This window comes from Perognathus longimembris, chromosome 1 (genome assembly GCF_023159225.1).
Source record: "Perognathus longimembris pacificus isolate PPM17 chromosome 1, ASM2315922v1, whole genome shotgun sequence".
In the NCBI taxonomy this organism is placed as follows: Eukaryota; Metazoa; Chordata; class Mammalia; order Rodentia; family Heteromyidae; genus Perognathus; species Perognathus longimembris.
The window spans coordinates 105,392,111-105,407,283 of record NC_063161.1 but is presented as its reverse complement, the minus strand read 5'-3'; positions in this window follow the sequence as shown (position 1 = coordinate 105,407,283).

Genomic DNA, 15,173 nt, shown 5'->3' with positions numbered 1-15,173 from the left:
AAGCAAAAAGTCAAACAAGAACACAAAGCCCTGAGTTCAAGCCCCAGTGTTGGCACTAAAAAGAAAATAAAGAATTCAATATCACATTGAAAACATTGTGAGCTACAGAGAACTCTAAAATCATCTAATAAAGCAAGGAACTAGCTCTACAAAATCACGGGGAAGCATGGAGTCCCCTGAAAGCATATTGTAACGTTGGAAAGATTAATATGGGGCATACAAATTAGCCAAGCAAAGTATTACAAGAAAAAAGGCAGACAATATGACTTTAATTTTAAGATGAGAACTTATGAAAGATAAGCTGGGGAATGACTATGTTATAAAGCAATGCACTTGTTCCCATGCTTTAGGATTGATTTTATTAATGATGATCATTAACAGGTAACTGTGATCATTAAAACTGATAACTCTAATAGTTACTGTAGAAAACAAAATTTCAACCTAAAACAACATGGTTATTCAATCCCTAACGTAAGCAAGAAGTCTCATAATCACCCTTTGCCCCTTTCTGTACCAATCGTGTATAGACACTCTATATTCTCAAAACATCTACAGACAAACAACAGCACATTCTTGACCTATAAATCGTGTGTGCGTGTGCGTGTGTGTGTGTGTGTGTGTGTGTGTGTGTGTGTGTGTGTGACAATACTAGGGCTTGACCCCAGGCCCTTCCATTCTCACTTGGCTTTTTCTCTCAAGGCTAGCCCTCTACCACTTGAGCCACACTTCCACTTCCACCTTTTTGGTGATTTATTAGAGATAAGAGTTTCATGGTCTTTCTGCTCTGGCTGGCTTCAAATTGAGATGCTTAGATCTCAGCCTCCTGAGTGGCTAGAATTATGAGCATGAACCATTTGTTTGACCTTAATTATGAAAAATAACAATGCTCTACTACAAAAGAAAAAAAAACCCCACAACACCAGTAACTCATTTCCAAGCTGTCACTCCAAAGCCTTCTCCAAGGGTGAGGCTAAAGTATGATGCTGTCTAGACTCCTGTGGTATCAAATTATGAACAAGATCATCAGACAAGCTAGAGTAGAGATTTGCCTAGAAGAGCTGGCTTCCCTCTCTGCCTAGGAGCAAAAATAAGTAGCTGCTCATTAGATCTGCTGCTGAGAACAATAGATCCTATGCCTACATAAGAAAAAAAATCAGTAAATGGCTCAGTAGTAGAGCACCATCCTGAAGCAAAAATTCTAAGCAAGATCACAAGTCCCTGAGTTCAAGCCCAAGTTCCAGCACAAGAAAACATATCAGGAACATGTCAACAGCCTGGTTAACCAGCAGGGTTAAAATCCATCATGACCTTTCAGGTGACATGATGTCATTCCAGAATCAGTGATAGAAATTCAAATTCAACAAGAAAAGCAAGGCTAAATAATGTTTTCTGGGATTTATTTTTTAATGAATGAGAATGCATTTCTTTTTCATTCAAGTAGTAAGCTGGTGTTCTACCACATAAGCTATGTCTACTATGGTTTTTTATTTTATGTTGATTCTGAGGCTTGAACTTGGGGCCTGGGTGCCATCCCTGAGCTTCTTTTGGTCAAGGCCAGTACTTTCCCACTTGAGCCACAGTTTCATTTCTGTCTATCTTTTTTTTGTGTGTTTTTTAGTTTAGTGGAGGTCAGAATCTCACAGACTTTCCCGCCTGGGCTGGCTTTGAACCATGATCATCAGATTATAGCCTCCTCAGTACCTAGGATTACAGATGTAAGCCACTGGTGCCTGGCTTACTTTGATGTTTTGTGTGGGATTTTTTTTTTTTGGCTACATAGAGATAAGAGTCTGGATTTTGTTTGCCCAGGTCTGCTTTGAAATCAATCTTCAGATCTCAGCCTCCTGAACAGCTAGGATTACAAATATGAGCCACCACATCCAGCCAACACACATTTTCTTTAAAAAGAAAAAAATCTCCTAACAAGCAAAGCATATGTGAAATTCATGTTTTGGTGTTGGGTTGTGAAGTTTCCTTGGAATTCAGCCATATTTGCTGATTTGCAGAGTACCTGCTGGTGTTTCCCGATGACCAGAGCAGAAGTGAGCATGTGTTCACAGGCGATATGACCCACAGAGATGTCCACATCTTTACAAAAAAAATTTTGCCAGACCCTGATGTAGATGGTAATGGTCCTTAAAGTATGTAAAAGTGTCCGTGCTAAAGTCTTTCAGACAGAATGTCCAAACTTATTGATCTGGAATCCTGAGCTAAGTGACATCTTAAGTATAACTTCACACTTTCTACCTTATCCCTTGGCCTCTCCCACATTCCTCTCTGATTTCTGGGTATCTCTCATGCTCGGGTTCATATTAGTACACCAAAGCCTTACCAGGAAATACACACACACACACACACACACACACACACACGCACGCACGCACACGCGCATGCGCGTGCACTCACGCATATATACACATCCACTCACAAAATGCACACCTCTCAAATATGCACATGTGCACACACACACATGCAGAGAAACCCACACATGTACACATACATTCACACACACACACCATGTCTTCTGGAAGGAAATAAAGTGGAAGGAAAGTTCTATTTTATTTATTTATTTATTTATTTTTTGCCAGTCCTGGGCCTTGGACTCAGGGCCTGAGCACTGTCCCTGGCTTCTTTTTGCTCAAGGCTAGCACTCTGCCACTTGAGCCACAGCGCCACTTCTGGCCATTTTCTATATATGTGGTGCTGGGGAATCGAACCCAGGGCTTCATGTATAAGAGGCAAGCACTCTTGCCACTAGGCCATATTAAACAAAGGTTCCTGGTTCCTCATCTCAGTACTGCCCAGCGTTCTTTCCTAAGTGGAACCTCCTTGTTCTGGAAAAAAGTTAGCTCTTGGTCTTTGGCCAAGAGCCTATTTTAAGATTCCAGATAATTTTGAATCCGCAGGCCCACTTTAAAACCGCTAGGTGGCAGCAGAAGTTCACAAGTTGAAATGTTACGTGTGTGTGTGTGTGTGTGTGTGTGTGTGGTGTGTGTGTGTGTGTGAGAGAGAATGTGAAATGTTACGTGTGTGTGTGGTGTGTGTGTGTGAGAGAGAGAATGTGTACGGTGGTATAATGTGTGCATGACGCAAGGAGTTCAGTGTGTGTGGTGTGTCACACGTGTGCTCACATGTACTAGTGTATATAGCATATAGATGGTGAGCTACTTCAGAGCCACCACTGGAAGAGAAGCAAAGTTAGGAAGTGAGCCTAGCATTGGCCTCCCCCAACCTGACTTTCAACCTTTGTCTTTCTTGGCAGGTAAGAGCTGAGTAGATTGGTGCCTTGGCTGGAATGCGTTTTCTTTCCACAAAACTCTCCTTGGTTGGCAGGCACTTCATTTCCTCTCAGCACCCTTGCTTCCTACTGTTCTCCATGGCCAGTGAAGGAGCAAGTTGCCTTTCTGTTCCCCAAGCCTGCATGGCTCCTCTCTGTGGCAGGGAGATCACTGACTTCTGGCAGCATCTCCTCCCCACACAAGGACAGGACGATGGCTGTCTGGTAGAACAATCCTGATTGATGGTGGCCACCCAGCTGGAGGCTGACTGAGAGGGCTTTGGGAGTAGAAATGATTTTACAGAGCTTCTTCAGAGAAAACAATGGAAAATTCTAACCTTAATCCTTTTGCTTGAGGTATCTGATAAGAAGGTCCAGTGAGGGGTTGATAATGAAGATTAAAGGATGGTTTGCTAAGGGGAGGCAGGGGTTGGAGGAAAGGATCTTAGAACTCTTGGAGCTCCTCCTTCCTCTTATGTAAAATGGAGTCCACACTGTTACGTACCCTACCCCATTCACCAACCCCACTTCCACCCCCACAGCATCAGACAGTGAAATGAATACTTGATGTATTCAGGAAGGCTTTGTGCATTCCTGTTAATGAGGCCTGCTTCCTGCTCCAGGGGCTCTCTGTTTCACTAACTGTGCTCTTGCTTCTTCTCACCTTCCAATAACCCTAAAGAGTTCTGCCTACCCCTGGGGCATTTCTTCCTGAGGATTAACTCTTAGGGTTTAGGGAAGGTAAAACAAGATAACTTCTGGCCTCTGGGTCTCCAGGAAGGTGAGAGGAGGTAAGCTCAGGCCCCTGGGTATCCTGGAAGGTAAGACCAAGTAATCTAAAGCTCCTGGGGCTCCTAGAAGGTGAGACAAGGTAACTCCAACAGTGGTACTGCTAGAGTGTTAGAACGTGCCAATTTTAATGGGAACCTGAAGAAACATGTCCCCAAGGGGCCTCAGAATCACATCATTGCTACGCATTTATTCATTCAGGGCTTAGGAGACAATGCTGAGCTCATTCATCCACATTCTGGGTGGGGCACACTGTCCCCATGATGCCCTTTTACCCAGGAACAGCCTGCTGGTGCCAGTGTTCCTTCAGCTCTCCCCCTGGGAAACTGGAATGGCCCCACTAGAAGGCTGGGTATAGCCAGGACTGAAAAAAGAGGGTCATTTGGGCAGTGTAATGCCCCTTGGCTGCTTATAGTGAACCTAAACTTTGTCCTTAACTTATGTGCATCATGGTCAGTCCTATCCAGTTACTTCTCACTCAAGGTTCCTGCTTCAGGTAAGAGTCTCCAATCTGGATGTGTTTAAACACACTGGGAATTATTATCAGGCTCTAGATTCTATTTTTAATCCAATAGGACCTTGCTCTTCCTGAAGGGCAGCTCTTGTCTTCTCAACATCTTCCACGAGGCTGCCAAGTGTGCCAGCACGTATCCAAGTCAGTTTTGAGGATTTGCAGTCCACAGAAGCCATACCACTCAAAGCCTGCATCACTGGCAGGGGCCAACGAATATCTAGATTGACCCTAACTTGAAGTTTGAGTAATCAACCCTGGATTTCAAGGGCTAAAAAGTTGCTTGGTTGTATTTGCTGGAAAGGATCAAGCCTTCTCCAAAATGCTGTCTCCAGTGATAGATATCTATTGAACAGAGACCATTTTGTCTTCTGTGCTTGGTCAAAGAGATAGCCTGAAAGACACTAGACCTGTAAGGTTTGAGGGTAGTGGTTGGTATAAAATGAGGTATTTTATCCTTAATGACAGATACTGTTGGACAGAGATCATTATGGCTTCTCTATTTGGTCAAGGTAATTGTCTGAAAAGCACTAGACTTGTGATGTTTGGATGTAATGATTAGTATAAAATGAAAGTATGCTGCCTTCTAACTCCCTGGGATGTCTCACCAGGGTGTAAGAAATGAGAACAAGAATGCATGAACGCCAGCTATAAATGATAAGACATTCTCAGACAAATCACAATAACCTGGTTCAAATTTGTAACAGAAAAAAAAATATTCTGGCTCCTTCCCTCTTGTTTAGTTGCTTTTATCCTCCACATCATATAACAACTATCAATAGTATTCTTGTGGGCAAATGGTAACACATTAACCTCAACTCTTAGAGGTGAGACTTAGGGAAAGAAAGAAGAGCTATTAGGTAGATAGGGATAGAAAATGGTAGACACAACACATGGCAGACAATATGTGGTCCATCTTGGTACTTCTTCCCATAATGCTCTGGATTCTTGCTCAACCAATGAAAAGAGCCAGATCAGTGCAGGAACAAGGCACCAATCAAGCAGCACAAAGCCAAGGGGAGGAGCCCTTACCAAAAAAAAAAAAAAGCAACATCCTCTCAGGCCTCCCTCCATTGAGAATCTCTTTCAGTGCTCTCCTTTTGCTGCTTTCATTTCACTTTCAAATACACCTTGTCTGCTTTAAATACTTTCCTACAGTTTAATTCATTTTTTTGGCAAAGATAAATATTCAATTTTTATTGTTATTGTGAAGGTGATGTACAGAGGTATTACAGTGTCAGGTATTGAGTACATTTCTTTTTAAATGGTGTCTTCTCTTCCCTCGTTTTCTCCTAGTTTTTCTCTCCTGACTACCACACTCCTCCCCACAAGTTGAACAAACCCAAGCCCTAGACAGTGTCAAGAACTGCTGGGCATCTAAGCTCAAATGGTTCATTTCTATAATCCTAGCTACTCAGGAGGTTGAGATCTGAAGGTTGTAGTTCAAGGCCAGCTTGGGAATGGAAGTCTGTGAAACACTTGTTTCCAACTAAACATCAAATATCCAGAAGTACAGGCATGTTCTAAAGGGTAGAGCACCAGCCATGAGCAGAAAAAGCTAAAGGATAGTGCCCAGTCCCTGAGTTCATGGCCCAATACCAGCACAAACAACAACAAAACAGCAGCTGGGCAAGTTTACCCAGCACAATAGCTGATCAAGCTGTCTTCTTCCCCAGAGCCACCCCAGGGCCTCTGGGGTGTACTTATTGGCTTGGGTTTCCGTGTCACAGGCCCCATGGGGGGGGGGGGGAACCTGTGGAAATCTGATTTGACGATATTGATGTTCAATATTAAGCACAAGAACTACGAGAAAAGTCATTGTTGTACACAGTGTGGGCCTCTCTGTCACAATGGACACTCAAGCAGAGGACGGGTATTACTTCACATTTCCCTCGAGAATATTAAAAGTGAGGCATCCAGTCAGTGCTCACTGAAGTGGGAGGGAGGTGGGGAGAAGGAAGAGTGTGTATGGGGCAGGTGCTGGGCAGCACCTGTCATCATTGAAGCAGCCGGCTTGGTTTACTGGTCATGGGCAGAGAGGAAAGCCTTTCAGGCCTGATAGTTTAGTAATTTGCAGATAATGAGCTCCAGGGAGAAGGCTCCCAGCATATGCTCTAACAGATGGGATGGGTTCAGTAAGGGCGGTCCACTCGGACCTGCCAATCACAGGCTACCAGGTCCTAGAGATAGCACTGGGAAGAGTGGTATTCGTTAGCAAATGAAAGCATGTTGCAAGGTAGGCTGATCTTGACCCTTGGTGATCTCACAGACCTTCCACTCTAGGCGACAGATCTGGCTCCAAATGTATCATGTAGGGAAATTTCTTTGGCTAGATTGTGTTTCTCTCGGCGAGGTCCCCAGCCCAACAGCACAACTGGGAGACTAGAAATGGAATTCCAGCCAGCCCTTTACCTGCTATGTGGGTAATGGTGCTGCAGTAAGCTTAGGATTCCTAGTCATGCCAATGTGAGAAAAGTATTGGATGAACTATCTATCCACTTACAAATCTCCAAGTTTGGATCTGGGGTGTCCCTGGGGTCTCCCTGTGTTGCAGGCTTGGTCCATAGCCTATGGTGCTAGTAGGACAAACTTTAGGAGGTAGAACCTAATGGAAGGAAATTAGGTCATTGGGGGCATGCTTAGAAAGGAGATACTAGGCCACTTTTATCACATGCTCCTGCCATAATGTACTATGCCACCACAGGCCTAGAAAGATTGTGTTCAAGTAACCACTGAAACCAGATCTCTGAAGCCTTGAGCAAAATCAGTCCTTCCTCTTGTAAGTTGATTATTGCTACTAATACTTTATCACATTGGTGCAAAGTTGGCTGATGCAAGATCAGAAGAGGGTCACAAATTCTTTTCCATCCTTCTTTCTTAAATATGTTACTGAACACAAAAAGTGATCCAAATAGAAGTACCTATAAAAAGAAAGGTAAGAACTCTGTGCTATCATTTCCATTTCTATTTTTAAATTTGACTAAAAACTTGAATCCTCGGAATCTCAGAAAGAGAATAATTCCACCCACATTTGTTTCCCACACTCTTCAGAAGAGTGACTGTCCACAGGAATAGGGCTCATGGCTGAAAGATCCCCACAAAGAGTCAATTTCATAGAATAACAAAAAAGCTCACTTCAGTTCAGTCTTACATGTAATACATTTGAAATAGCAAGCCAGGATCCAGTAGTTCACACCTATAATCCTAGCTACTCAGAAGGCTGAAATTTGAAGATCATGGTATGAAGTCAGCCTGGGCAGAAAAGTCCATATACTCTCCAATTAACCACCAAAAAGATGGAGGTGGAGCAATGGTTTAAATGGTAGAGTACCAGCCTTGAGTGAAAAAGCTATGGAACTGTGGACAGGCCCTGAGCTCAAATCCTGTATCTATACAAACAAAAACAAAACAAATACGATTTGAAATATCAAGATTCATGTGCACTGTTGTAGACTTGCCTATTTAAAAAAAAAAGCTGCATGCCATTCTCAGGTAAAGTCCTTAGAAACATTAGAGTCAGTTGCAGGAAGCTTCTACTATGTTCCAAGCAATGGTGATTTCCATTTTGCTACCATAACCAGAGGGAAGCAAGACCTGGCAACTGGCCTTCACTAAGCAAAGGGTTTCTCCACCTCAGTTTAACAGACTGAGCTTTTAGTGCTTTCATCTGGAAAAATGAACCTATCATCCTTATATACATTCTGTGAGTGTTAAATGAGATGTGCCAACATCAAACATACTGCATATTGTGATGCCAGCAGTTTTGGGAGCGTAGGTTGCCAAGTAATAATGGAAAGAAAAATCAACCTGGTAAGCTGTGATTCTAGATGTGTGTGTGTGTGTGTGTGTGTGTGTGTGTGTGTGTGTGTGTGTGTGTGTGTGTGGGACTGGGACTTGAACTCAGGTCCTCATATTTTCCGTTGGCTTTTCCACTCTGACTGGGGCTCTACCACTTAAGCTATGCCTCTACATTACTTTTCTTTTTTCTTTAATGATGGTTAATTAGAGATGGGAATCTCATGGTCTTTCCTGCTTGGGCTGGCTTTGAGCTACAATCTTCAGATTTCACCTTTCAGAGTAGCTAGGGTTACAGGTGTGAGCCACCAGCAACAAGCCTTAGATGATTTTTTTTTAAAAATTCTGAATGGTTTACTGGGGAAGAGGTGAATTTAAATCTTCTCAGTCAGAGTTAATATTCACTTTGGTATGACTTTTCTCTATCATACGTGGGAATTCCCATCACTGGATTAAAGAAACATGAAAGTTTTGAAATAAAAATTGGTAATCATGATGTTAAGTGACCACTAGCTATCATTTCATTCCTCCTTCATTCCTTCATGCATCTCTCAGGAAAACAAGGGAAGCACCTTTCTCCCTGGGACCATTATGCAGAGGGGCACAGGTGAAGAGGAGGAAGGCTTCTCTATACTTGGTAGGGACATCAGTACCCAGTGCCCAAAGGACTAGGGGACCACAGAGGCTTCAAGGCTAAGGCAAGCAGCAGGTGTCATAGGCAGCTTGTGAGCAATCAAGAGAGATCAGGGCATATATACATATATATGAAATACATATACACAGAGATATCTAGATAGATAGATAGATAGATAGATAGATAGATAGATAGATAATCTGTGTGTACTAATAGTGATGCTTGAGCCCAGTGCCTGGTAGGCTAACAGCCTATCACTTGAACCACAGCTCCACTTCTGGCTTTTTTCTTTTGTTAATTAGATATAAGAATCTCACAGACTTTGCTGCCCAGCCTGGCTTCAATTGCAATCCTCAGATATCAGTTTCCTAAGTAGCAAGTATACAGGCGTGAGCCACCAGATCCTGGCTTTTTGCCCTTATTACTATTGTTTTCTATCATACAAGACATTAGAAAAGACGTAAAGCAAAAAAACAACAAAAACTCTGAAAAGTTAGGAGGAGGTGGTGGAGGATAGAAAGAGGTAGGGCATAGGAAGAAAAAGAGACAGAGAGACAGATATAAGGACTGTATAGGGTGATCATGGTAACTCCCAGCCAGGCTGTATCTAATTGTTTAAAAAGAAAGTAAATAGGAGTGAGCTGGATAGGCAAGAAGAATGGAAGGCTGCTTGATAACCTGAGATCAATGAGCACTGGGTTGCAGGGACAGAGCTGCAACCCTGGATCATCACCACTCTTAGAAATAATAACTGTATGGCTGAATGTTGGGAGCCAGTGGCTCATCCCTACTATCGTATCTACTGAAGAGGCTGAGATCTGAGAACTTCAGTTCAAAGCCAGCCTGGGAAGGAAAGTCTAAAAGACTTATCTTCAATTAACCACTAAAAAATTGGAAGTGGAGCTGTGGTGCAAGTGGTAAAGTGCAAGCCTTGAGCAAAAGAGTTCAGAAACAGCTCCTAGACCTTGAGTTCAAGCCCTCAGTCTGTCCAAAAAAGAAATTTAAAAAAAAGAGAAAGAAATGAATAACTACCTCTAAGTGGTGGCCCTACCACTAACCCTACTGCTAAAAGGACCTGTGTGTTTGGGGGGAGCTGGGAAGGGACTTAAGCCCAGCTGTCACAACACAATAACCATCATTCCATTGAACAATGACTTTGATTCCTGGGAGCAGGAGTCAGGAAGATTTACGACATCCCCACGTCCTCTCAAGAGGACAGGCAGCTGTCCTTTGTGGACACAGTGCCCAGGACCACCCTCTGTGCTTTCTTCCCTGTCACTTGTAGGGTAGCCATCAGCCTCCTGCTAGAGTAGCTGAGTTCAGGGAGACAGGAGGAGCAATGACTGGTAGGGCAGAAGCTCCAGACCTGCTTATCTAGCTGACCATGGTTTAATTCCCTAGTCTCTTTCCTAAGAACTGGAAAGGCTAGCTCTAACTGCACTGGGAAGGCTTGCTTCCCAAAGGCCTCCAGCAACAGGCTGCCTGATGCCTGGACGCTGCCAAGAGCAGATGGTCTCTACAGTCTTTTTGCTGGGGCTGTGTTAGGGCTGGGGCTGAAAGATGCTGCCTTGGAATGAGGCTGAGAATTCTGCCAAGCAGTTCTTGTTTTCAGGGATGAGGCTCAGCATCCCTCTGTGGTTTCCTACCCAAGCTCTGGGGTAGACAAGATGTCTAGGCAGATGGAGAAACTGTCTTATTTTCCTGTTATTATTTTATTTTATTTTTTACCAGTTGGAGTTCAATAGAAATAAATTGCAGTTCACCTGAAGAAACAAATTGCTTTATAATTGTCATTGCAAAGATGTTCTCAGAAGATGTTTTTTGAGGGGGATAAACTCAGACTTACATTAGTGCTTTAGTGATCTGGGTTGTTAGAATAACATTCTAATTTGTGTGTGTGTGTGTGTGTGTGCGCGCGCGCACACATTCACGTTCATGTGGTACTAGGGCTTGAACTCAGGGTCTAGGCACTGTCTCCTATCTTTTTTCTTGAGGCTTGTGTTCTACCACATGAACCACAGCTCTCCTTATAGCTTTTTGGTGTTTAAGTGGAAATAAAACACTCATAGACTTTGCTGCCAGGGATGGCTTCAAACTGCAATCTTTAGAGCTCAGCCTCCTGAGTAGCTAGAATTATAGGTGTAAGCCATTGGTGCATAGATTCATTAAAAATTATATGATTATAATCATATATAATATTTATTTCTTCATTTATTTATTGGTGCTGGTCCTGAGATTTGAACTCAGGGCCTGGATACTGTCTCTGGTCTCTTTTGGTCAAGGCTAGCCCTCCATCACTTGAGCCACAGCTCCTCTTCCAGCTTTTTTGTTTAACTGGAGATAAGAGTCTCATGAACTTTCCTGCACAGGCTGGGTTCAACTCACAATCCTCAGAGCTTAGCCTTCTGAGTAGCTAGGATTACAGGTATGAGCTACTTGTGTCAGGCTTATTTTTATAGATTAATTTTATTTTTTAACTGGTACATTCAAACAAAAACTTATACATGTATAAATATTATGCTTGCAATCTTTGAGTAAATGTATATAGTGTGTAATTATGTTTTCTGGTTAATCATATATATTTTCTCAAATATTTCTTACTGTTTTCATGTATTGATTTTTTATTTATCTTTCTAAGATCTCTTTAAGCATTTGTACGAAGGAGTTTCCACTTAACAAAGCAATTTAGGAATACAATACAACTTGATCAATGGCATCCCTTTCGACATTCTCACCCATCCTTCCCTACACTCTTCTTAATTTTGTAATATATACATTTGGTTCTTTTTTTTTTTTTTTTTGGCCAGTCCTGGGCCTTGGACTCAGGGCCTGAGCACTGTCCCTGGCTTCTTCCCACTCAAGGCTAGCACTCTGCCACTTGAGCCACAGCGCCGCTTCTGGCCGTTTTCTGTATATGTGGTGCTGGGGAATCGAACCTAGGGCCTCGTGTATCCGAGGCAGGCACTCTTGCCACTAGGCTATATCCCCAGCCCACATTTGGTTCTTGACTGCATCATTTCCCTCTTCTTCTCTTTATCTGTCTACCCCTTGCCCCTTGATTCCATACCACTCCTTTCATACACCTACTCCCTATTTATTTTGTTGAACTTTGACTTCACTTTTCCAAGGAATTACACTATCAAATACTTATCCTTATAGGAAAACTTTCAAAATCCTTTCTTCTTGGAAGTGGAGCTGTGGCTCAATTGGTAGAGCACCATCCCTAAGTGAAAAAAAGTGAGGTTCTGAGTTAAAGCCCTAGGACCAGCACACACACACACACACACACCAGCTACCAAAGCTGATCAAAGCTGGAACAATTTCAATAATAATAATAAACAATTACAGTATTATATTAGATTCCAAAGATTATACTAGTAACAAGTGCAGAAGGGTGGTGGTAAATAGGAGTAGTCATAAGGACTCTATAGTGAAAATTGCTACAGGTGAGTCCACTGATAAATGCTAAAACCACTAGCCAAAATTTTGGGAAGAAACAGGATATTGGCATAGGCTGAAAGTACCTTCCCTCAAACTTGTTCCTGATTACTGAGGTAACCTAGACATATACCTACAAATTCTTCAATCTTTCTTCTCCAAGGGGCAGAATGTGGAGAGGGAAAGTAAAGGATTTTGAGATCTGGCTGCCACAGAAACCAGAGTTGTAAGCTCCAGACTCAACTCTGGAGCTTCCACACAGTCATTTACCCCTATATGCCAAAGAGATAGCAATGGTGGAGGGTAGAGGAAGGAGATTTATTATGTGGCACAAGCAAACGCAGGAGGGTACCATGTCCGTTCATCTTCAGCTATTTTCAGAGTACAGCCATGAACTTTAGATTTAAATAGACAAAGAGTTAGAGGCAAGGGCAGAGTGGTATGCATACTGATTATACAATCTTGGTACTAGGTGTGCTCTTGTGCATCTTGATCTCAGTCCTTGCTTGGGGAGAAGTTGCTTTCTGGAGAAGTTATTATTGTGTGTCAAGTGATCTGTTCTGAGGGGTCTCTATTGTTCCTTAGGGATAGTTTCAGTCTCCTAAATAACTTAAAAATTAAAGCTAAGACCAGTGCTATTATCCCAGTTATTAAGGAAATTGAGATTTTGAGGATCCCTATTTAAAGCCGTCTGGGGCAGGTAACTGAGAGACTTTTATCTCCAATTAACCATCAACAATTCTGAAGTGGAGGTATGTCTCAAGTGTTAGAGCACCAACCTTGAGTTAAAAAAACTAAGTGAGAGTGTGAGATCAATTCCAAGCCATGGTATGGGCACAAAATTAAAAAGTAAATTAAATTGTAAAAGAAAAGGAAAGCTAAGTAAGTTCAAGAAGGGTAAACATGGAATGCAGGAAATTCTTTGGTATGTTCATTTTATTTCTTTGAGCTGTATGCTCAGAACAAGAAGTTAATAATGTGCCACTATTTGTGATAGCTAAGATATGGAGTCTTCATGGATACCCATCAACTCATTGTGAAGTATTACTCAGCCAAAAAGAAGAATGAAATTATGTTCTTCACAGAAAAAATGAATAGAACTGGAAACATTGCATTAACTGTAATAAGTCAGACAGTGTAGGAAAAACAATACATATTCACTGGGTACTAGTAGCTCACACCTTTAGTCCTAGCTACTCAGGTTGAGATCTAAGGATTGAGATTCAAAACCAGCCAGTCTGTGAGATATTTTTCTCCCATAAACCAGCTTAAAACTGAAAATGGTAGAGTGTCAGCATTGGGTCAAAAAGGTAAAGAATGGTGAGAGGCCTTGAGTTCAAGCCCCAGTATTTCAGTGTGTGTTCTCATGCATATGCACATGCACACACACACACACACACACACACACACACACACACACACACACAAACACACACATCTCCTCTCAATCTTCTCAAGCATGGAAGCTAAAATGAATCTTCCTGAAAGTAGTACAAACGTACCAGGAGCTAGGTTATATGTGTGGGACAAGGTGGGCGAAGGAAAGTTGGGTTTGATCGGTATAAGATGTATTCACATACAGAAATATTACACTGAACCCCATTAATATGGACAGGTAATGTTAATACAAAAATGATACATATTAATAAAAAATATAAAAGATCTGGGCACTAATTGCTCATGCCTATAATCCTAGCTATTCAAGAGGTTGAGATCTGGTGAATTGTGGTATGAAGTCAGCCTGGGAAGAAAAGTCTAGGTGACTCCAAATCCAAATTAAAAGCAAAAAGCCAGGCTGAAAATGTGGTTCAAGTGGTAGAGTGCCAGCATAGCAAGCAAGCCAAAAAAGTGTGAAGCTTTGAGTTCAGAACCCAGTACCAACGATAACAACAACATAAACAGTCACTGGCCTTTTAGGCTTCTAGATAACAGCAAGTAATAGCAACCAGCTATCTCTAGGAGGCCAGACCTTCCACCTGTGAAGGAAGAAAAGACTTGATTCAAGATTTGTTCAGAAAAACCCCAGGCCCAAATGCTCACTTCTTCCATGCAAAAATAACCTGTAGAAGACAGTGGCAGATGGAGTGATGGGTATTCAGAGTTGGGAACCGAGGAAGATGTCTTTTAGGGCATGGGAAGTGTATGACATACACATCTTTCCTCTTCCCTCCAAAAATGAGTATTCAACCCATGCATGGTGTATGTGTACATACACATGTGTGTATGTGTGCGTGTGCATAGAAAAGTCCCAGGAACACAGGGGACTTGTACACATTGTTCACGGTGTCTCTGACTTTTCCTCACCCATTAACCAAAGTGTGGAACAATGATCAATCCTAGGACTTCCATTCCTGACTCTTAGGTTTCAGAAACCAATGGTAGGACATAGTGAAGTTAGAAGTATAAAATCATTTCCTACAATGGGATCCAAAAAGCACCAATCCATCTGACCTAGTTCACACACCCTTGTGCACACATACACACCACAATAAAAGAGATTATTGTTCTCACTGTTTATAATTTTTCAATAAGCCAAAAACGAAAGTTGACTGAGAATTGATAAAATGTTCCCAAATGATGTCAACAGCCATAGGTTTCATAACACAGAAGTGTGTGTGTGTGAGTGTGTGCACGCGCGTGTGCGTGTTGATCAGGTAGGTCAGTTAGTTATTGCTGTATGAGAGTCTCCTAGGAATGAATGACTCCACCACAAGCAACATTGAATCCTC